Below are 15,042 nucleotides of genomic sequence, written 5' to 3' on the forward strand. Positions count from 1 at the left end.
GTGCATTACCCTAACACTTAGAAACTGTTAGCATTGCATTGAATCAAACCTAGAAAGTGCCCACAGTGGTAGTACTGTGTATTTACTAGTCGGCGTTCCACACTTTGTAAATCCTTACATTGGTATTGTTATATTGATTCAAATCTAGAGGATGCATACTGTGATGATACTGTCATTTATTTAACATGCTTAGGAATTTTTCTTGTTAGATTGATTCACTACTAAAATGCAGCTTTCACACTCATCATGAAGTACCCCTGACATAGCACTGTGACTAACCTGAATGCGCTACACAATTAGAATTGCTCTTACTCGCTCGACTCACAACTAGAAAGAGCCGTCTGAGATAGTTTTGTTTGTTAATTACCTATGTTTTTACATCATAACTCAACAAAAACTCTCACCCCAATATCACTATGCTTACTCTCTACTCTATACCATCACTCATTTAGAGTACAGCTATACCCCTCGATCAAATTCGGCCTAGCTGCTCACATAGGAACATTACCCCATAAACACCTCATCATTCTAATAAAACACAGCTATATCCTATGACAAACCGGCTTAGCTGCACACACAAGCGTCCTACAGGCCTAACGCAGCCAAACCCACTCTCGATGTCCACCCGCCTGACTGCATGCATTCAACTGATAACAATAACACCACACATAAATGCTAGGTTGCAGCTACCATCAGGCAATTACACCAGCTGCACACATAACTGGTGCACCCAAGCACCCTACGACACCTTATTTTCCCAACTGACCTGAACTACGGTCCCCAAGGGCGTTCAACCTACCAGTGCATTCAGATCATACCAATGATATATAGAGCGCTATATAAATGCCAAATAACATAACATTTGCTTTTGTTTTAAACCTGTCCTGACGTTTGGAAGATGGGAAGCATTTTTGCTTTACTTGCCTTGCTTAGCTCATCTATTTTGGGGGCACGGACCAGTCCCCATGGCTATGGGTGTGGTGAGATTCAGCCTCCCCATTATGAAATTTTGTTTATTTTAAGCTGCACACCTCACCTTACAGTTAAATAAGGCAGGGGTCCTTTGTATCCCTTTCTTATTTGTTCTAAGTAACATTTCAAATGGATTGTTATGTTATGAAATTTGTAATGCGCACCTGGTACCCTGATGGACGGAGACTAACAAACACAGAGCAAAACTAAACATACAGCAGAGCTAAGAGCTGTCCGTTGTTACTACTAGCACGGCTCTAAGCAAAGAGCAATGTTTTCAGCTTTTTAAAAAAAAGTTCTGTTGAGACCAACGTTCTTATTGAAGTTGGGAGGGCATTCCAGGCAGTGGGGGCCGCTACTTCAAAAGACCCTTGCCTTGTCTTGTTGGTCTTGTGCAGGGGAACAATGAGTATATTTGAGTTGTCCAATCTCAGTGACCTTCCCTTGTCTTTCACGATTATGGCTTCCTTCAGATATGATGGCATTGGACCAACAATACATTTGTGGGTGATCTGAAGGAGCCTGAACCGAGTTATCTCACCAACCGGTAACCAGTGAAGGCTCCTTTTGGCCTCAGAGACATGGTCTCTTTTTCTCAGGCCCTTCACTACTCTTACTGCCCCATTTTGGATTACCTGGAGACGATGGATCTCCGTCTGGGGGATACCCACCAAGAGACTACAGCCATAATCTAATTTTGAGCCAATGATGGCTCTCGCCAGTGTTTCTGAATTTTTTTCAGAGATGAACGGGCGAAGATGGCAAAAAAGTTTAAGAAATTAGGAGGCTGACGAGACGGGGCTATTCACCTGCGCCTTCATGTTTAGATGTCTGTCCAGACATACGCCCAAATTCTTAACCTTGGACAGAGTTTTAATAACACAATTGTCCAGGTTAATATTCGTATATTCCGCTCCTAATTTATCCAATTTGCTTGGAGAACCTACAAGGAGAGCTCAGTTTTGGCACTGTTCAGGGCCAAACAGTTGGACACCATCCAATTTTGAATCTTCGAATAGATTGCATTAATGAAACCTTCATCTTTTTGATATATTCCTGAGATAGGTAGGATGCATTGCGTGTCATCCGCCTAATTGGCAAACACGGTCCCTTCCTCTTCCCGCATCTGGAAGAAGGGGATCATGAAGATGTTATAAAAACAAGAGGCACGCATGCTCCCTGGGTGACTCAATATAATAAGAGCATAGGATCAGCTTGTGTCCTCCAACATATTCCTCATCTTTGACATGTAGTGTCCACAGCTCGGCTGCTTAGGAAATTTTTCGGCAGAGGGCGCCCTGCGTCGGTGGTGTCGGGTCGATGTCCCTCGAAGGCCTCAGTTGAGGGTGACATCATCGGATGTTATAAGTAGCATGTACGGTGCCTGTTGCCTCAGTTCTGTTTTTTCCGCAAACGTGTTTGCTTTGCGAAACTCAGTGCACCTTGTACTTTCTAGTATTTGCTGTTGTAGTTCTTCGATATGTCTTCAATTCCGACGACATCTCGCTCCGGGCTCAAGAAGTGCTGGAACTGCAGCTACAAGATGTCCATAAGGGATCCGCATTGTGTCTGCCTGTGATGTCTCGGTGGGGTCCATGACACGGATACGTGCTCCAAGTGCCTGTCAATGACTGGAAAGGCCTTGCGAGAACGAAAGGGGAAGCTCAAGGTAGGCAAGGTGTTCAAGCCCCATAAGTCCCGACCTGCTGGGCCTTCAACCGATGAGTCGAGGAGTGACTCTCCTCAGAGGAAGAAAGCCAAGCGTTTGAGATCCAGGAGTGGTTCCCGGCACTCGATCTCCTCATCAAAGCGGTCGAGGAGAAGGCACCGCTGGTCTCCTTCCTCTGCTTCTTCAGGAGGCACCCCCAAGAGGGTGTGTTGCCCATCCAAAAAAAGTGACGCCAGCTGAGTGGGAGCCTTTATGCATAACACTTTTGAAAAAAGCAGGGCTAAGCCCCGTCCGTGCTTTCTGTTGAAGCCGGCAGGGAACGGTCTCGGCTGGATACTCTCAAGCCCGGGTAAACAGCACAATCCTCATCGGGAGCCTTCAAGGCCTCGCCTGGACAAGGTATCTAAGGATCGATCGAGACGTGAAGCAAGGTCAGTCTTCGTCTCCATCGAAAACCCTTGATGACATCGAAGCCGTTGACACCATCGGTGCCACGCCAGTCGATAGTGCCGTCTGGTCCTCTACCCCGATCAGATCCTCGATGCCTTCGGAGCCGTTGTCGACCCCATCAGCGCCGTCGGTGCCAAATTTGCCAGCGCAGCCCCTGATAACGGTGGAACCTACAAAAAAGACAGGGTCGAAGACTTTGACTTTGAAGCCTCTGGCTTTTATACCTGAGAAAAGGTGACTCCTCTGCCATAGACTTTTTAAAGTCCCTCACCTCCATTTTTGAGGAGGAGGAACATTCTGATGAAGATGAGGCTCCATTTGGTCTCCAGTTTGGGGCCCCTAATGTGCCAGAATGCCTAATCTCGGAGGAGAGTAGGATGCAGGATCTTTGTGATACCTTGCATAATGCAAGTGTTATAGACCCTTCTCCTGAGCTGGAGTTCGGCAGACCAGACCCTGAGGAGCATGCCGACTCCTCTTACCGACACCTTATGTCAAGAGTTGTAGAGTATCTGGGCTGGTCCAGACCTACTGCACATTATGATCAGGATGAACTTACGGACATTTTGGATCAGGGTCCCCCTACAGATCCCATATTGCCATTTCATGTGTTATGTTAGTCTAGCTTGTAAAGCGTGGCATTCAACCGAGGGTATCTTGGCGGTAGTGAGGGGAGAAACTGCCAGTTTGCCAGGAGGAAACGGCCAGGTGACTAAAACGGAAGGGTTTTAAGTGCTCTCCTAAACTCGAAGTGATTTGACCCCTTTTTGAGTGTCCCAGGCAGGTCGTTCCACATTTGAGCAGCGACGACGCAAGAGGCACGTCCACCAATGCATGATCTGCAAAACCTCAGGACAACCAGAAGGCCAGAGGAAGCAGAGCGAAGATGGCAAGCTGGGAAATAACGAGTACATTTTGATTGAAGATACTTGGCCCCCTGCCCATGTAGTGCCCTGTGAACAATGCACATGGCCTTAAATCTAATCCGCTGCATTACAGGCTCTGCAGAACAGGGTGGCCAGAAATTGGGAAACCCCAGAAACTAATCTGGCAGTGAACAAGTCTGTGACAAGAAAATGTCGCCCCTCCTGTAGCGACCGTGGCTACTGTCATCTCACCCCACTCCTGAGAGTCTGGTGATCCAGGCAACCACGGCTACCCCAAACAGGCTGCGTACCCTACCATCACACCAGATAGGGACGATAAGCACGTGGATGGATGGGTGCACAAGGTATTTGCAGCTGAGAGTATGGCGTTGAAATCGGCCAACTCCGCTCTTGTCAAGATTTTTGTACACTCTGTGGGAATGTTTGTCTATGGCGGCTGAGCATATTCTGAAGGGGAAGAAAGGGAGGGCTTCCTGGCTTTTGTTAAGGACGGCAAGGAAGCCATGTGTGAATCCCTTCAGTCTGGGTTGGATGTTGCAGACAGTGTCAGCAGGCCATAGCTATGAGCACCGTAATACGTAGATTTGCGTGGTTGTGGAAGTCAGGTTTTGCACCGGATGTGCAGGCTAGAATTCTGAACATGCCATTTGATGGGTCTCACCTTTTTGGCAGCAAGGCTGACGAGAGCCTTGAGAAGCTGCAGACCTCTAAAGCAGCAGCCAACTCTTTGGGTGCAGCTGTTCGGCAGCCTCAGCCTTTTCATCCTAGCGGACAGCAATGCAGGGGTAGATCATTTCGCTACTACTCCTCATTTGGAAGGACGAGAGGAATGTCCAGTCAACGAGGCCAAGGTATTTTTCCACGTGGTGGACGAGGTAGAGGTGCCAAGCTCGCTCAAGCAGCAGCCTCTTTGCCGTCTGGCTCTGCTACTGCCGCTTCAAAACCGCTCAAGAGTCCTTCAGTCACAGCTCACCTGTGGGGGGCAGGCTGTCTCAGCATCTAGAAGAATGGCGAGCCATTACTTCGGATGCCTAGGCTCTGGAAAAAATAGCCCATGGGTAACTGCCTGTCACGGTACTTGCTCCCAGACATCAGGAACAAACCAACCTGCCCAGGGTACAGGCACCCATGGGGGACCTTTAAGGCCCCAAAGGATTCCATAAGGGCTTCCTGGACTTGGTCCTGGCGCCGTTGGCGCCAGGCTCATGCTGCCATCACAAATAAGGTAGGTTTCAAAGGGAGAGAACCACATGCAAACTAGTCTGAGGCAGGCTGAAGGGACTACTTTACCTGAGGAACTACTTGCGAAGGTGTGGTTGGAGGGACTACTTTACCTGGGAACTATTTCTTGAAGGCTATATAAACCACACCCTCAGAACAGAACACGCGTCGCGTTATTCTGTACTCCTGCAGCGTAACGCTCACCGTGTCTAACTTCAGGCCTGTCTTCAGCCACGCCCGTCCAGTTCTTCACGAGGTACCTGCAAAGAAAGGAAGAGGGAGGAGAAAACAGAACAAGGCTCTTACCTGATGCTCCATCTCAATCACTCTGGAGTTTCCGTTCTACTGAGCTGAAAAGGAAAAGACATCAGGTTAGCCGCGCAGACCACGTAAACTGCATTGCTATCCTGCGCAAAGCTAATACTCACCAGAGGGCTGCTCATCCCAGCGATCCATCGAAGCACCATCACTTGATCGCCACCCTCACTCGACCGCCGCTCCGGAGCTGCCGTGCCTATTGAACACAAAGAAAACATCATGTTAGCTGCGCATTAGGGATAGGCCTGATTGGACATTTAACTCTTACGCAGCGCTACTACTCACCTGAAGGCTGCATTTCCTAGCGGTCCCGCAAGGCACCACCACGCGACCTCAGCCCCGGTCTGATACAGCATCTGCAGAATACAAAAGAAGCAGCAGGTTAGTTACGCAGAAGAACAATACCGCATGTAAAGACTTTATCGCATAATGCTGGTGAGAAACTTAGCTTGGAATCCAGCTCAACATTCCTGGGAAGAAGCCTGCTTCATCTTTTCGCACCAAGGGGAAACTTGTAAGAAAGAGGCACAGAAGTGAACTTTTGGCAACTTGAACTCTAAAGCAATCCATATCATTGGTATGAAGACTTACCCCATTGAGTCACTGTTGTCTGGAACTCTGCAGGATCAGTGAAGTCACTAGATCCTTGAACTACTACGCACCCCTGCATACAATCGCAGGATGGAGAGTCTGCCATTCATAACGCTAAGGTGAGACGTAGCAGAGGGGTGCACAAGAAGGCCACGGGAGGCGGGAGTTGGCCCTCCTCCTTACGGTTGGGTAACATTTCGTTTAACCTTTTAGACAATCCTGTTTTAGTGACGGAAGAGAGAATCAGAGGGGGCAGGGTGGAGCCATTCAACATCGGACAGCCCAGTTCCGTTCGGCGCCCCTGTGGAGACCAGGTGAGCGTAACACTAGCTTCCTTTTCTACGGAAGCCTCACGACAATCCACCGGCAGTACACACTTTGAGGGTTCCAGATCCGCTCCTTGTGCAGGAATTATTAAACCTGGTAGGGAATGGCACTTTCGAACCAGTGCCTGTAGCTGAGAGGAAAAAGGGATGGTACTCCCCCTTATTTTTTGAGTCCCAAAAAGGACGGGGCCCGAGACCCATCTTGTGCTTGAGATACTTGAACAAGTTCCTCAGGTAGGACAAATTCAAGATGGTCACTCTTTCTCAGATCCTTCAGGCCCTCCAACTTCAGGATTGGTTGGTGTCATTGGACCTTCAGGATGCTTATTTTCATGTGCCGATCCATCTCAAGCACAGGAAATACCAGAGGTTCGCCGTTGGCAGCTCGCACTATCAATTTTGAGTCCTGCCATTCGGGTTGACCTCCGCCCGAGGGTATTCACCAAACTGATGGTGGTAGTTACAGCGCATCTCAGGAGAGGGAGGATTCACGTCTACCCTACCTGGACGATTGGCTGATCAGGGCACAGTCTCCCGAACAAGCCTTCGATCATCTCAACGTTACCTGTCACTCCCTTAACAGACTGGGCTTCTCCCTCAATTTCGAGGCGTCCCATATGACACCTTCCCAACGGCTCCAGTACATTGGGGCTTTCTTAGACACGTCCTTGGGGAAGTGATCGCCACCCAAGGTGAGGGTTCTACACATGGTGACCAAGTTTCAGAATAACCAGCGTCTTCCGGCCTTCGAATTTTTGAGGTTGCTCGGCCTCATGGCATCTTGCATTTTTCTGGTGCCAGAGGCCCGTATGAGAATGAGGTCCCTTCAATTGGCTCTCAGGACTCAATGGTCCCAATTCTCAGGCAAGATATTGATCGCCTTAAGGTTCCCGTCAGGGTCTTGCAGGTTCTCCTATGGTGTGCCTGCGAGGAAAACCTCATGAAGGGAGAACCTTTTTGGCAGCTGTGGCCAGAGATAACTAGTGATGGGCGCTTCCCTCACATTGTGGGGAGCTCACGCCAATGATCTGACCATCAGCGGTCATTGGCCTCCATTGGAGTCCAAACTACAAATCAATCTTTTGGAGCTGAGAGCAATCAGGCTAGCACTGAAGGCTTTCATGCCCTCTTTACGGGGAAACCATGTCCTGATGATGACAGACAACACAGTGGCCATGCATTACCTCAACAAGAGAGGAGGTGTAGGGTCACTACCACTGTGCAGAGAGGCAACTCAGCTCTGGTTCTGGGCAATTCAAGAAGGAATCTCCCTAGCGGCAGTTCATCTAGCCAGAGAGGAGAACATGGCGGCGGGCGCTCCGAGCAGGCAGAGCGCAGTCTCCCATGAGTGGGAAATAGCTTAGGAAGTCCTTCAGGAGGTCTTCGCCCTTTGAGGAACCCTGCAGGTGGATCTGTTTGCGACCGGTGCCAACCGGAAGTGCGAGCAGTACTAATCATGGGAATTTCCTCCTAGAGGAGCTGAAGGAGACGCGTTTGTGGTGGATTGGGAATTCCCGCTACTGTACGCGTTTCCTCCAGTCCCTGTCATTTCTCAAGTTCTCAAGAGGTTAAGACGGTACGGGTCCCGCATGTTCCTGGTTGCTCCGGATTGGGCCAGGAGATCGTGGTACCCAGACCTTCTGGATATATCCTTCTGTCCTCCGAAGCGTCTTCCCCAAAAGAGAGGATCTTCTCCCGTGAGAGGAGGGTCGGGTTCTCCATCCAGAGGTCAAGACCCTCAACCTTCATGCATGGTTTATTTTAAGATTCCTTTGGTTACTCAATTTCCAAAAGGGCACACAAATGTGTTCCCACCTTCACCGTTTCAGGTTCCGGTTTGGGACCTTAACTTGGTCTTAAAGTTTCTGATGGGGGCTCCATTTGAACCATTACAGAGGTTGTTAACCTTTAAGACTATTCTATTGGTTGCTGTTACATCTGCACGTAGAGTGAGCGAGTTGCAGGCACTTTCTTCGAAGCACCCCTCTACTGTATTCCACAAGGACAGGGTTGTGTTGAGAGTCAGACCCTCCTTTCTACCTAAGGTAGTTTCAGACTTTCATTTGAGTCCGAAAATTGTGCTACCTGCCTTCTATCCTCATCTGCAGTAAGGAAGATGAAAGGCTTCATAGGTCGGACCTTAGGAGAGCTTTGAGCTTTTATGTTTCCAGAATGTCCAAGGTGAGAGTGGACGAACAGATCTCTGGGGTATACCGGGCACAGACTAGGCCAGACTGCATCTAAACAGACCTTGTCTAGGTGAATCATCATCACTATGTTTGAATGCTATACTTTGGCGGGCAAGGTCCCTCCTGAGGGCTTGCGTGCTCATTCAACCAGAGGCATGGCTACGTCGACATCCCTGCAAAGGGGTGTCCCGATAAAGAACATATGTGATGCTGCAATGTGGTCTTCGATACACACGTTTACTAAGCATTATTCCCTGAATTCTTCCCATGCTCAGGATGTGGCGTTGGGTAAGGCAGTGCTTTTCTCTGCCCTTTAATTTCAACTTTACAAAATTCTTCACCCTCCTCCAATCATTGATACTGCTTTGGGAGTCTGTCAAAGATGAGGAATACGTTGGAGGACACAATCCATTTGAAGAACAAGTTACTTACCCCCTGGTAACATTCTTTCGACTGGATGTTCCTCCAACATATTCCTCATCGCCCTCCCAGCCTGCCCCTCGGTAGAATATCCCATGCTATTAGAGCTTTTCTTCCAACAAGGCTGAGTACGGTCAGGCCAGATTTGTGGCCACTTCTGCTACACAAGGGGGGTGGGGGGTAATGGCAGAACTGAGGCAACAGGTGAAGTACTACTTATAACATACAATGATGTCACCTTCAATGGAGGCCTTGGAGGGACATTGACCCGATGCCATCAACGCAGTGCACCCTCTGCCGAAAAATTAACGAAGCAGCCGAGCTGTGGACACTACATGTCAAAGATGAGGAATACGTTGGAAGAACATCCAGTCGAATTAACGTTACCAGGGGTAAGTAACTTGTTCTTCAATTACTTGCATGATGTGTCCAGGACGTACTGGTGACAGCAGATATTTTTTTACTGTGTTTTTTTTTTCTCCCATGCACTTTTGCACTTTTACAGTATAATGCCATTTATGATGCTCTAAAATGCCTGTGCCACAAGATTTCATCTTGACCTTTGCTCATGTTGCCTTTTGGGGCCAGATATGCTTTATACGGTAGGAACTTTCATGGCAAAGCCTTTGCCTGTCAGTATGTGTTTGCGGCCAGATATGGGGGCTTGCACTGTCTAGTTCCAGTCTGTATCATGGCCAAAATGTGCCTGCTACTTGGCATATATAGTGACCGGAGGCTGTCCATCATTGGACAGCCCCAGCCAATTTGAATGGTGCAGATCCTTAATATTGCAGGCTTGTACGTGACTCCAGCTCAAATTTGGGTTAAAAGGAGGACCCCTGCAACCATTCTTGAGATCGTCGTTGGAGCAAGACCTCTTCGAAGTGGAGCATCCTGCTGAAGACCTGTCGATCATAACTGCACCCAACCAGCATTGCCTCCAGCCAATTCCTCCTCATTTGTCTGATATCCTGAAGGCTTCATCTCTGCTTCAACACCTGGATTGGTGGGAACAACCAGTCTTGACCCCTGCTCAAAGTCTCTGTCCTTTGGACCCCCTTGTGGACTTACCATCTCCATCTGGGGCTATCTTGCTGCATCGGTCACTGTCCCGAGTTGAGACTTAGGATTGCGCAGACTCTAAACTGGTGATCAAGAGGCCTTCACCTGTAGTTGCAACTCTCCAGCATGAAGAGTGGCCTTGCGGAGTCTGCTTCTTTGTCTTCGCCACAAGGGTTATCATCCGCCACCTTATCGTGTTGTTCATCGTTGCCTCCCACCTGCATCATGTTCTGGGGGGCCTTTCAGGTTGTCTGCATTATGGTGGTCTTCTCGCCATGTCTTCTCGCCATGCCAGGGTCGTCCAGCTGAGCAGTCCTGGCTTTGCCATAGTGCAAAACTGCAGACGAGCCAAACCCAAACTGACTCCAAAAGTGAATTCTGCACCAGCAAACCCAACATCCCCCACCCCCACTCAACAGATGCAATTACCTAAATAAGTGGGTTCGGTGGATTCAGAAGCCTCAGAAGTAGTTTCTGTCAGCATATGAGTACCATAGGGTTTAACAGGTGCAAGGTCCTAACACAACCTCTCCCTGGCCTAGTCGTGACCGGTGGATTTGGATAGACCAAGGATCCCTTTAGGATTCCCCTACTGTGGCGGGATTGGGACATGACCCCTAAGGAACTTTGCTTGATTTGTTCGACAAACCTTGGAACACTTACACCGACTGTGATGAATCTAATGATGTCTTCACTCCTTGCCTTGAGATAGCCTCCCCTATGTGGCCAGGGGGCACCATCCGCTACCTGATTCTGGGGGCAGATTAATGAGGGAGCACCACCTGGGGGGGTAATCCTCAGGGAAATGACATGACATCACTGGGGAAAGTTACATGCCCTCCATTCCCTTCTAGGGATGTTTCCTCCGTCCCACATGCCTTACTGGCATATTGTAACACTTTCCGTCCACCTCTTTCTAGGTCTATTTTTAATACTCCCCAAAGAACCGTATGCTAACAACGGGGAAGAGGCAGGGAGAAGTAATGATCACTCCCAATGAGGGCCAGTATCAACTTCCTCAACATCATCCAAGAAACAGTCTCACAATAACTAAGACAAGAGAGCAATGGAACAATAAAAATGACGAAGACCAGCGAACAAACCCAACGTTCTAGTCGCTGGAGAATATGTAATCATGCCCGGAGGTTTAAAGCGGCGTCCACTAGCGCTAATGTAGAGAAAGAGGAGATAGCTGCAGACGCGGGGCTGCACCGCAACCTGTGAAGACGCCAAGAACCACGCTAAGGGGAACCATGCCGTGGGAGACGGTGTGGTAGCGAGCACAAGCGTGGGAGAGAGAACCCCAGGTGCAGACGGTTTGCCGCCCAAGAACAGAAGTCAACGGGAACTGCGCACCAGAGAAATTGACACAGCAAGAATGCAGGGGTTAACGTGACGCATGCAGAGCCAGCAAGCTGAAGAATCCCAGAGCGAAGGAACGTGAGAAGCAACCAGTAAGCCCAGGGGGGATGTTGGGTTACCGGGTTGCCTGTATGCGTGTGCCGCTCCGTGGGAGTAAAGCTGAGTAAAGGGAACTGAAGCAAGGCACAGTGTGTGCCGCCTCATGAGAATTGAGCAACAGATACAAAGGGAGGCTATTTGTGAACCAAACTATGAATGTGTTATTGAACCCATATCTCAAGGGTGAAAGTAACATAAAGGGAAGTGCTCACGAAAAAGGGGCAAAGAACAGGGGAAGGGAGTTGTTTCGCAGCGCACTCGGAACACACCAAGGTGAGGAAGTGATCCTTTGGCTTCTGAGGAACTTGACTATTCTTTATTTGAACTTTACTTAATAGTACAAGGAATCCGGGGAAGGGAGCCATTCCCTGGAACTGTGAATATTATTTAACTGAAACCTTTCTGTTGGATTTGAACCTTTGTGTTGAATGGGAACATTTGTGCACTTCTGCAAATCAGAGACAATACCATTTGCACCTAGATTTTAGACTGTGAGGGCCAGAATAAGATTATGAACACAGGACATATATTGCTTTGGACATTTTGAGAAAGGACAGACAAATTTGTTTTGTGTTGAGGTAGGGAAATATCTCTTAGAATAGGGACAGTGAAGCATTTTCCAACCCCCATTTGTTTCAATAAAGGTTTATAATCAAAAAAGCATGAGTCCTATGTGTCTGCGGCTCATTCCTGGCTCCTCACACTACATATTGGTTTTACAAATACCTGTTCTGCCTACTTCAGACTCCTAACTCCCTGCAAAGGGCTAACATTGGGACCTGTGACTGTTTGGGCGATAGGCCCCCATCTCTTCTAGGAGGAATAGGCGTTGTAACTGGTAGGTGTGAGAAACCCAGAGGTGTCTCACTTACTAGTCCCCGGGGATCTGTCATCCAGGTCACGGCCATCGCTATTGAATCCATTTCCTCGGGGTGGACCAGTGGGGGAGGATCACCTCGATGGGGGGGTCGTCATGGAGTGGAAATGAGACACTGACGGGTGAGAGGCGGTATGCCCCTTCTTATAACACCTTTTCCCCATCCTACCAGGTAGGATACTCCAACACCCCTCACCCCCCTTTTCCGACACAAACACTTTTGCACATCATGAAAGATGATGGACCAACACCAAAGCCGCTTACCTGACATGTCACAACACAAGGGTCAGGCAAAGTTAGGCAATTGACCAGAATCACACACACACACACCTGGCGGCCCTTTCCCTTCCCTACAGGGAAAAAAAGTGGCACACGAAAGCACACGAAGAGCAAGGCAGACCGCACAATGAGAGAGCTATCCAAGCATAGGATATCAAGAGGAGGAGAAAGGTGGCAACAACCGAAAGGGTGAAGGGGAGACGGTACCTTGCCCTTTCTGACCCAGGCCTGCAAAACCTCAGTGGAAGGAATCGTAAAACCGCGAACAATAGCCGGCGTGTGTTGCAGCAGATGCAAGCGTAGACAGATCCCTCCTTCGCTGATAACCAAGCCAGGTAGATATGCTTGCTACCGTGGTACCGTCCTTGACTCTAGAGACAAGAAAAGCCAATCGGTTCATCACAGCCGGTGAGACGAGGAGAGAACCGATAAGAAACCGAACTCTGATGAATGAAAGTTACAAAATGGCAGACAAGTGAAGTTCAAAGAACTGTTAACATTAAGGGAAACTCAGCTGCAGAGGGGTGCGGCACCACTTGGGTGCTCATTCAAGAAGCGCTGGTTGATCCCACGTTTTGTTAAAACTACCGATACCAGAAGGCACTAGGAGAACCGCAAGAAAAAGGTCAAAGTGGTCATACAGGGGTCTAGCAAAATCCCCCTGTACAGTTGAAAGTCTTTGACCGAAAAAACAGCGAAAACCCAAGGGAAGTGAATCCTGCATCATAAGAAAGTAGAAGGAAATGTAAAGTTGGCAAGTGTGAACCCGACGGAGGGATCCCTATGGAATGGGACAAAGCCTGAAGTCCCAAAGAACAGTGTGTTCATAAGAGTGAACCCGACAGAGGTATGTCCTCAGTGAACTGTTTAAAAAGACATTAATATTTGTGAATGCCAGAAGTGAAATTGAGTTCACAAAAGCCGTAGTGAACCCGACAGAGGGAGGCAAACATTCAAGAAGGGTCTGGAAGAAGGGGATCCAGTGGTGAGAAACCATCACCCAACGACACATGAATATAGCAGATGTAAAATTGTGACCACAACCCATAGTGAACCAGACAGAGGGAGGCTGATATTCGATAGGAGTTTGAACCCGGAAGAAGGGGGCCCAGGGCTGAAGAATCACCATCCTAAAGTGCAATCTGAAAGGAACATTTGCTTGATTTTATTTGAAACTATCAGGCCGTCGGAAGCAAGAGAGCTAACCACCGAAGGACCTGATATTGCAAGTTGTTGTTTGTGGATCTGAGGCCTGGAAGAGGGGGATCCAGAGGTGAAAGGTTATCACACAGCATACCTACAGAAAGAATCTTTTTATTTATTATTTTTGGAACACATCAGGTTTGCGGAGGCAAGAGAGTTTTTCAGAAAAGAGACTTAACCACCGAAGGTCCTGATACCTGAAAGCAGAACTGTAGTCTTGTGCTGGAAAAGCTTGAGCTTGTGCTGTGCTCAGAGTCCCGACTTGTCCGGTGCTCAAAACGTGGGGAGGGGAGACCCCGACTACCGCATCTTGACTTTTTGTGAACACTTCTTTCTTTCCTGTGAATCCTATCCCACACCCTCTTGTATTTAGTTGTAAGGAGTGAAAATAGTTATCTTAGTATAAACCGTTTTATTTGACAAGATGCTACTAGGACTGCCTTATTATTATTTGATGGTCGTAGCTTGCTCCCATCTTAGATTTAGATTAGCCGTTTTTCCAACCCGCATATACAGTTTAATAAACACCCTTGAACTGTGATCACGTGTCTGTCTTTACTGTTGCCACCATGAGTTCCTTACATAGGGCCCTAGTTTTATAAGGCTGTGTATTAGTGTTTTTACTGTTCTTGATTGTAACTGATTTATTGTTACTTTAGTACTTTCTTGAATCTGATCAAACTGCTGTCGCAGATGGCCTCAATTACTTCAACTCCTTCAGATAGTTTCAGAAATTGTATGGTAATTATCACAGCTTGGTTAATGTTGGACTGCAGGAGGTCCAGATTAAGGAGAGTCCCTTTTCTAGTCTTCAATCTCCTGTGGCATCCATCCTCCGCAGCCCAGACTCCCAGATTTGTATTCAGGGCTAATGCCAGGTAACCTCTACTGTCTAATTACTAAACTGGACTAATGGCCACAGCCTCCCTCATCTCACTACCACCAGGAATTATTAATGGGACCCTACTCTGAGGTTCTACAAGACAAGGATAATTGTAATGTGCCTTGTCACTGTTATGGGTGACTGTAACTTTAAGTCAGCCCATGTACACCAAGCGGGAGGAAGGGGTGGAGCCAGGGGAGCAGCAGTTACTGTTAGTAAGTGAATGGAAGAGGA

The 15,042-nt window shown here is 48.3% G+C and overlaps 1 protein-coding gene across 4 annotated transcripts in view; it reads left to right on the plus strand.

Moving 5' to 3' along the window:
* EME1 (essential meiotic structure-specific endonuclease 1) overlaps positions 1 to 15,042 on the plus strand; it is a 313,316-nt gene that overhangs the window by 175,936 nt on the left and 122,338 nt on the right. The window lies entirely within an intron of this gene.

This window comes from Ambystoma mexicanum, chromosome 3q (assembly GCF_040938575.1).
Source record: "Ambystoma mexicanum isolate Mex_15411 chromosome 3q, UKY_AmexF1_1, whole genome shotgun sequence".
Lineage (NCBI taxonomy): Eukaryota > Metazoa > Chordata > Amphibia > Caudata > Ambystomatidae > Ambystoma > Ambystoma mexicanum.